This window comes from Aptenodytes forsteri, unplaced genomic scaffold (genome assembly GCF_000699145.1).
Source record: "Aptenodytes forsteri isolate BGI_AS27 unplaced genomic scaffold, ASM69914v1 Scaffold159, whole genome shotgun sequence".
NCBI classification, from domain to species: domain Eukaryota; kingdom Metazoa; phylum Chordata; class Aves; order Sphenisciformes; family Spheniscidae; genus Aptenodytes; species Aptenodytes forsteri.
The window spans coordinates 961,917-971,108 of record NW_008794747.1 but is presented as its reverse complement, the minus strand read 5'-3'; positions in this window follow the sequence as shown (position 1 = coordinate 971,108).

Here is a 9,192-nt window from a genome sequence, read left to right as displayed (position 1 = left end):
TCTTAGAGGTCTTTTCCAACCTTAATGATTCTATGATTCGATGATTCCCTAAACAGGACTGTAGATTCTTCTACAGGAGCCCTGGAGTTTCTAAGCTCACATAGAAATGATCAGACCATCCTTTTTCTCTTACTGAGGCTAACCAGTCCTGCTAAGAGCAACGAAAGTTATCATCAGCAAAGCCTCTAAAAGCAATGCTAGATACTGTATAAATATTTTGCATTATTAATGAGGGAAAAAAAATCACAGTTTCATTAAATGTCATGGCCTAGTTAGAAAAACGAAGGAATACACAAAGATACAACATTCACACTGCCTGCTGCAATAGCTCCAGTTTCATTAAATGTCATGGCCTAGTTAGGAAAACGAAGGAATACACAAATTCACACTGCCTGCTGCAATAGAAGAATGTGCTGTGTCCTGATTCTGAGCATAAGATGGGATCTGTGTAAGTTTGTATAAACTGCCTTTTTTCCAGCTTGTCACAGTATCTGTTATTCTTTTTGCAATACAATTGATCATTTAGCTGCAGCTGATGCTCTGCTTTTATGTGCTGTCCCCTGGCTGCCACAGCCTTCTCTTTTCCCCAGAGCATCCTTAATTAAATTACTCTGCATTGTATCCAGACTGCAAAGGGATGGGGAGCTAGAGCTAGTGCACAGCTTGCATTCAACAACCACAGAGTACCTGGCTATAACTAACCTGGGAGCAGGACTAGGCTCAAGATACCCAGCCAAAACCAAAAAACTCTTTGCTTAGCTGAAGCATTTTTTTCATATACAAGCAATGCAGTATTCAATCCATTTATTGGTTTATTTAACATGTTATGGCTGCTGATATTTAACCCTTAAGCTAGTGGTTCACTGAGAATGGAGAAGTTAATTGCTAATCATGTTTCTCCTCCATTTTTCCTACTGCATGTGCAAAGGTCAGACATGGAATATGGAAGGGAAAGCCAGTGTAGCTGTGTCACTTTTCTGTAGGATGTTGCTAGTGGGTGCTCCAGACATCACAATTGGAAAGAAGAGAGCTCTGTCAAAGCTCAGAAGCAATCAGCAATGTTTGAAGCATTTCCTTGGTGTTACAAAGCAGAGTAGCACCAACCCAGTACAACACCACTAACACATAAAGCCACTGTCTTTTAAATCTGCAGTACTGTCACAGGTAGACCACGTAGCATCATCCCTGGTAACCTGCCGCCAGTTAATAGCACATGAAGCTCTATATGGCCCAAACAGCAGTTACGTACAAGAGCAGTCCTTTACCCATAACCACGTCTGCAAAGCTTTAGCTTAACAAGTACAATCATAGTACTCACAGCCTAACTAGAAGATGTGCAACACGGGGAGGTGATTGGGTACAGTCCAAGCAAGTGACCAAGTGAGCTCTAATGCTCAGCCACAATTCCCATAATTCCTAATTTGTTCTTTTGATTGCTGTACATTTTTTTATTATTACTTAGTAAACAAAGTGTTAATGAGCTTTATAAATGGATCTGGAAATGAAGAGCTGAGTCAACTCGTTAGATAAGACAAACACACTATGTGTTGGATTGGAGAGTTTTCTGGCACTCAGCTTCATTCTTTGTTCCTTACCGACCACATGGAGCCCTTACTCATATGATGCGGAAAGCATAAGAACTAGCAGGAGTGCCTTGTCAGCCTCGCCACTTCTGTGGCAACAGCCCACCACTGAGAGCTCTAGTTAATTCTGAAAGAACTTGTGGAATCTTTCCCATTATTTAGGAAATGGCCTCATGCATATGTCAGGTGCCTCCTTCAGGAGAGACAGAGGTTGCCAACTAGGAGAACATCGGTCTCAGGAAATGACACACATAATGGAAAATAAAAATCATTGGAAAATATTTTTTCCAGACTTGGTAAGGACCTGCTGGAAAAAGGCAGCTAATCAGGGTGACTGTTAGCACAAGCAAGTTCAAGTCTGCTAGTTCAACCCATTTATCAGGCTTCTGGATGCAAAGCTGAACTGATTTGCATTGATTTGCATTAACTTAAACTTCTTGAGTAAAGCCCAAATTCACTCAGGAAGTTCAGTCCTTAAGTTCAGACTTAAAATATCCTGTCCCATTCTCTTCCTCCTCCCAGTTTCCAATAACTCTGCCCTCGTGAAGAACAGTACTGTATTATTGCTTGAACTTTACTGGGAGGCTTCTCAGGGTGGGACAGCTATGTAGATTTAAAAGGTTTCTGAATGAAATCAATCAGAATGAAGGACATAAATGAGAATGAACTCATCAGCTTAATCAAAATAATAATTTAGCCACATTACAATTCAGACAGAAATAACGCCCAATATGTGAAGCAGTATATAATTAGACCTACTTTCAAGTAATATTGATGTTTCTAACAATCTGGTTAACATAACTGCTTAGTCATTGATGTATGTAAATTTCATTGTGCTATTCTCATTAATGAATTTTGAGATGAAATGACAAAATACGTTAAAATTAATGATATACAAGGTAAAATATATAGCATTGACTGCATTTTTACCAGCCTAAATCAGAACAGACACACAGATTCAAGCGAGATCAGTCAACTCTTGCACATATCAGCAACAGAGCTTTAGGACTCTTGCCTAACCAAGGAAAATGAATGGGGTTTGGCCCTCATTTGTGCCGAGTGGAGTCTGAACTACCGGTTAATGGTTCAAGATTCCTGCTGAATCCTGAATAGGGTCAGGATTTCACATCAAACACCCGTTGCTGGTTTTCAGGGAAGATGGGATTAGATCTACAGAATATGATGTTTACAAAGGGTGTTCTAAAAAGCAATGAAAGAAATCCTGCACATTTTTAAAGAGCAGTGGAGAACAGAGGATAAATAAATTCATCAGACCTAAGATGAATTTACCATACACGTAAAATAAACTTCACAATCTGATCATCACATAAGATTCATCACAATGGAAAAAAAACCTCAAAGATAATTAAGCCAATGTGCATATCGGATTCGGAATCAAGCGATTTTGCTGGACTAAGCCTAGAATTGAAATGATCTTGTCTGTGTATGATTAAAGGTTACTGCTCTCACAATTCAAATGGAAAAATGTATTCATCAAAAACATATCTATTAGCTTCACAACAGTAAGCACTCTGTGAATCCAAAGAAGTTTCTTAGGAATAGGTAATACTGCAGGCTTACCCAGAAACTAGATAGCTGCCAATTTTCAGAAACAATTACTCAATTTGTTAGCAAACATTTCTTCCTTCAGTGTTTGGAAGGAGAGGCTTGGTTGTACTCACACACTAATATCTATGTTTGCAGCTCTATATACTTAGGTATTTTTAATTTTCTGGTAATTTGTCTTGATATAATTCTAGAGATTGTATTAAATATTCTATATAGCAACCCATTGTAAGTCAATCTCCAACATAATATACTATTATTTCATATACATCTTTTTCTTTAGCTCAAAAGCATTTCAATAAAGCTCTAAAAGCACCGGCAATGACAATACGCTGTGTTGTGCATCACTATGGTAATGCTTCAGAAAATAGCTTTGATTTGGGGTCAGAAAGATCAAACATTATATTAGATTGAAAGTACAGAGTTCATCTTGATACAACCTAAAACTAACATGCTCTAACTATCATGTTCTCCGCTCCTGAGATTTGCGCAGAAGGCAAGGTTCAGACAAGAAGAATGCTGACAGATTTGAAGGGATTCAGACCTTCAGGAGATAGGACACATTCAGAAAGTCTAGGAGTAGGTTAAGGCCATGTTGCCATAGGACTTGCTTTTCAAGGCCCAGGATAGTGTTCTGGGCAGTGGCACAGGGCACGGGATATGTTTCCAGCCATCCGGTGGTTGCCTCCACTATTGTAAGCACATGGCGCTTGCCTTGGCAGGTTTGTGGGAGTGTGATATAATCAATCTGCCAGGGCTCCCCATTTATATATCCGCCATCGTCCTCCATACCAAAGAGGCTTTAACCGCTTGGCTTGCTTGATCGCAGCGCATGTTTCACATTCATGGATAACCTGCGCAATAGTGTCCATGGTCAAGTCCACCCCACTAGTTGGTGGAGACATGGCTGTTATTTTGTTGATCACATCCTTTGGGATCTGACGACGTCCGCTTTTGGCGGACTCTCCAGTTTCCCAGAGCCAGGCTTTCGAAGTTTAAGCCAACCTATATCAAAAGGCAGGATTATACTTCAAAAGAAGAAATTCTTATGGATCATCTGTTGCTTCATGTACCACTTAATCCTTAAACTATCCAGCTGGACTACTTTAAGTGGTTATAGTAAAATCTATCCTACAGCTAAGTAAACTGAGATAACTGAGGTCAAGCATTTCTCTCAGGACAGTGAAATCTGGAAGAGAACTTTGATTCATAAACCTGTAAGCTCCCTGTGGAGAGGAGGAGGATCTGCCATACTGCAAGTGGATAGCTTACAGAGATGCTCTATGTACAGATCTGGCACAGCACTCTCACTAGCTTCATGCTGTGTTTTAGCTAATAAGCCCTGGCCCTGGGCTAGGATAGCTAGATCACCCGGCTTTCAAGCAGCTTCATGTCCTGCCAGCTCAGAAAAACCTAGTGCAAATGATCCTGCACTTGCAGCTGGAGGGTTAACGTAACCAGAGATACCTCAGGTCTGTCTGCTCCTGCCAATGTTGATCTGTCTTCAGTCCAGCATCCAGAATCCCACACTTGTACAGGCAGAACAGCTTTGGGACTGGATCTTCCGTAGGGCTGCCCTGCTCAACACCCAATCTCAACAACAAAGCCAAGCCTTTATCCCTTAATTTCAATAAGCCTCCAGCCCCCACCTGGTTTATCAGACAACATGGTAAAGTTTTCAAAGGATGCTCTTTCAGTGGGTACAATCTCTGCCCACGATTCAAATGGCAAAAGCAAATAGTGTACTGTCACCTAATTGGGCATCAAATTAGGCATCTCAGCTTGAGGAGTGCTCATATGTGTTTTCGCTCACTGTAAATCCATGCAGAATTATGATTTATTTTGTCAGTTTTCCTGTGCTGATGTTTCTAGTCTCATTAGCTGTAACTCAAAATCGGGTGATTCACTGTCTTTACTACGGATCTATAGTGTATCTTAAGAAAGCTGCTTAGCCTTTATTTGCTTCTCCATCTATAAAAGAGGGTTAAAGATTTTACCCATCTTTGAAAAGTGCTTTCAGAATTATAGGTGGGAAAGGCTATTAAGTGTTGGTAATAAGCAACGTTACTTTGGAAGAGGGCTGTGAAATGGTGCTTGCTTTGGATATGAAAGTCATCTTCCTCCCTTAGAAAATAACATGTTATATTTGAAACTTTTGTTGATCAGTTCATTTTCTTTTTTTAAAAAAGGCAGATTTGGGCTCAAAATAAAACAAAGGGTTTCTTGATCAGCAGCAGTCTTGTTTTGCACAGTTTGCTTAGCATCTATCTCCCTTTCCTCTCAGTCGCACTGGTGAGCTTCTCCACCTGGTAGAAGAGAAGAGAGTGACGCCTATGTCTGGCTGCAGTACAGGAAAGCTGGGCTTTTTCTTTCTGCATTCAAGATTTGACGGTGAACAATTACACCATTATTATCACAAGTTGTTTACCTGGCTACCTTCCAGATTAATTGAGGGAAACACAACACAAAAGACTAGTGTACCTTGCAGACCTCTACATTAAGGAATTCATTTAGTCTTGCTGCCAAATTAGCTATGCAATTATATAGTAATACATCGTATCATTAGAGGACTGCCGAGTTATTTGTATGACTGAAACGACATGATGCCCGATATTCTGGGCACATGCTGACTGCGGCACTGAGTCATTTAGCAGCTATGTTTTCATTCTCTTCACCCACTCTTGTCACCTCTTGACTCAGTCCTCTCTGGATACCCCCTGGCTGTTGTAAACAGCCCTGGTGTGGCTTGGGCAGAGACTGGGTGTGGTTTCTGGTCCCTCAAGTGCACTCTCCTGAGCAGATTCCAGCCTGAATGCTTCTGCAATTCAGCCCTCCAAATTCCCAAACCCACGTAGATCTCCCCAGAGTTTTCGGCTGCACAGTTAATCTCAGCCCTAGAAAGGCATAACGGCAAGAAAGTAGGTGTTTTAGTAGAGGGGGTTAGTTGAGAAGTTTTGTATGTTGTTTTGTTGTGGGTTGGGTTTTTTTTTTTTTAAATCACAGATACTTCCTAAAAAGGAAAGTACAAAAAAAAAAAAGCCCTGTTGGTGGGGACAGGGTGGGTGGAAGAAACCTAGAGATTATTTCTTTCTTCCTTCCTCCTCATCTCTTAGGATAACTTCACCCCTTGATTCAAAGAAACAGTCATCATTTCAAGTTTAGTGAAATTTCTTCCTGTCTTCTCTCTCCATGGCCACGGACTGGTCTCTCTTCATGGGAAGGATCCCTCTTCAAAACTTCTTCTGATTCTTCCCTGCCACGTCCAGGGCACCGAACCTCAGTGTGCCCCAGCATTAAGAGGCTGTTGTTCTGTGCAGACAGGCTGGTAATCAAGGAGTTGCTGGCATAAATTTCTCTCTGGTTAGTCATGCAAGTGATTTTTAAGCACTTTTCCAGAACTGGCAACCTGCTGAGGTCAGTTTTATCATCCACAGGGTATGAAAGTACAGGCAGCACAGAAAATGGAAGAAGGGTGCAAAAAATGGATGTGGAGGAGGCAGGGAGTCATCATTCGACAGTTATATCCCCCCTGTGTGTTCTTTTATGGCTGCTTAAATTAAAAAACAGCAAATACGTGAAGTGAGAAGAATCCTCTGTTTATGTTAGTTTGGTACTGGGGTAGCCACCCTTAGAGAGCTAGTGCAAGTTTCCTTCAATGCAAGATGAAAATCAAACACAATAGACAGAGAAACAAATTATCTACAAGTGATACAAGGGAGAATTCACCAGTAAAATTTAACTTCAGATTGAGGGTGATTCAGATCCAGAATATGTAAAAAAGAGATGTCGAGTTCCTGGAAAAAAGCATTACATTAAAATAATCACTGGTTCTTCCAAAAGCTTATAAAGTTTCTTATCAACGTATTCCTTTATAAATACAAAAATAACTAAGATGATAAGAATTACCTTCAGCAGTATGTAAAGCTAGGAAGTAGAACTAGTTTTAAGAGCACTTTCGAGGCTACATTCTCATCCAGATACATCAAGTGAGACATGAAACTTCTCATCCATTAATGTCAGCTCTGTAAAATGAAGAGATTATTTATTTATTAATACTCTGTAAGACTATGACTTCTTCATGGAAAAGCTAGGACTTAATATGAGCTTTGCTGTGAAAAGAGTTGCAGGATCAGATACTCAACTTCTTTCCTCCCTCAAGATATTTTGGGTGCACAGAGTATCAATATGTAAACCACTTCTTTGCCTTACTTATTCCATTATAAATGAGTGGGTGTTTGTCTGATTTCTGACAGGATGGGAAAGCTGACAAATCCATTAAATAAAACATTTCTATCTAAAGCCAAAAGGGAGAGAAAGAAAAACCTTATTAGTGAGAAATACTTGAAAATAAATGTCAGGGTCCAAAGCCAAGTAAAGTCTAGTTATTTCTAACTAAAGCTGTTGCGCCGGTCCACAGATTTTGCTAACTGCCCTCAGCACTCAGGCTACTAGCTTTCTCTGCTTCTTGGTTTATTGAATGTTAAAACCCAAGACATTTTACAAAACTTAAGTTCTAACATCAAACATCAGAGGATGGTCCATGCCATTTTAATCAGGATACAACTGATGAAACAGAAACAAAATTTAAAATCAATAGATGTCAAGCCATGTTAGGTGAGCATCTGATCATTTTAAACAATAAAACAAGTCCAAGAAATGTTCATTCCATAATTATTATTTTTGAAGGGAAAAAAGAGGAAAAGTTAGGTTAAAATTAACAGCCAGATATACCAGCCTCAGCCTGCTACTTTGCACGCCATTAACAAAGAAGCTGGAAAGCCCATCTAAATGCATGGTAAATCAGATTTCCTTCTGCTTTGCTTCCACTGAGCAGTCCAAAGCAGCCAGATTTTTTTAATTTTGAAAGTGTTCAATTAACTTAAAATACTTTGCTCATCTCTACGTGAAGTTCTCTCTGTTCTAGGAGATTGGGGTTTTGTCTTCAACCCACTGTATTTAAATAATTTCAGCTAAAAGCAGATTATCTGATAATGGATGAATCACCTCTAGGTCATTAGCAACTGTATCTCCTAAAGTTCGCATTGAACACCAAGTGAATTTTGAAGGAAATTGATGTTTTTCTCCTTCACCTTGTGGGCCTGGTGGTAACAAGAGTGTGCGTGTACTAAGCCAGGACCTCAACAGATAAAACGTATTTAAATAATTTCAGCTAAAAGCAGATTATCTGATAATGGATGAATCACCTCTAGGTCATTAGCAACTGTATCTCCTAAAGTTCGCATTGAACACCAAGTGAATTTTGAAGGAAATTGATGTTTTTCTCCTTCACCTTGTGGGCCTGGTGGTAACAAGAGTGTGCGTGTACTAAGCCAGGACCTCAACAGATAAAACACAGCGTGAAAGTGGTAGCTGCCTTCCATAGAGGCTTGAGTCAAAAGCCTGAAGGTACCGTCAGGCTTCTGAGGCTCAGCCACTACCAGATAATTAGTCTTTCATTAAAGTTCAGTATCTGCATATTGAATTAATTTTCTGGGGCAGCTGGCCAGCAAGAAATTGTCCCACATCCCCATGTTAAAACAGCAGGTTGAAAGCAACTCAGCACTATAAACAGCCAAGAGTGCACATCATAAAGCCAACTTGTTTTTTTAAATAAGAATAAAATTTCATATGAATGAGGAAGCAACTAAGTTCAAAATATTTTACAACAGTGGACAAGTATTATTTCTCTTTTTACAGAGCCCCAAATACTGCTATAAAGCCCTTGCTCACCAATATAATTCTTTTTATCTTACATGCTTTAAGAAATGTGCAAAAAGTCACCAAATTCTTCTGAGGGGTGATGAAACATCTGCCTGAGAGCACACAGTAGTCTTACACTATGGTTTAAGAAAGAAAGTGAAGAAGGAATCTGAATCCTTTTGAAATCAGAAAAAGACAAATCTGTTAATCAGACTTTTTCCCATAGTCACACAAAAAAAACCCAGTATTCATTACAGGCTATTCATCTGGTTTTGTTTTCTAGTTGCCAAGGATCTTAACCTTTGAGCATGGAAATGTGCAACCTTCAGGTCCTTTCATATCA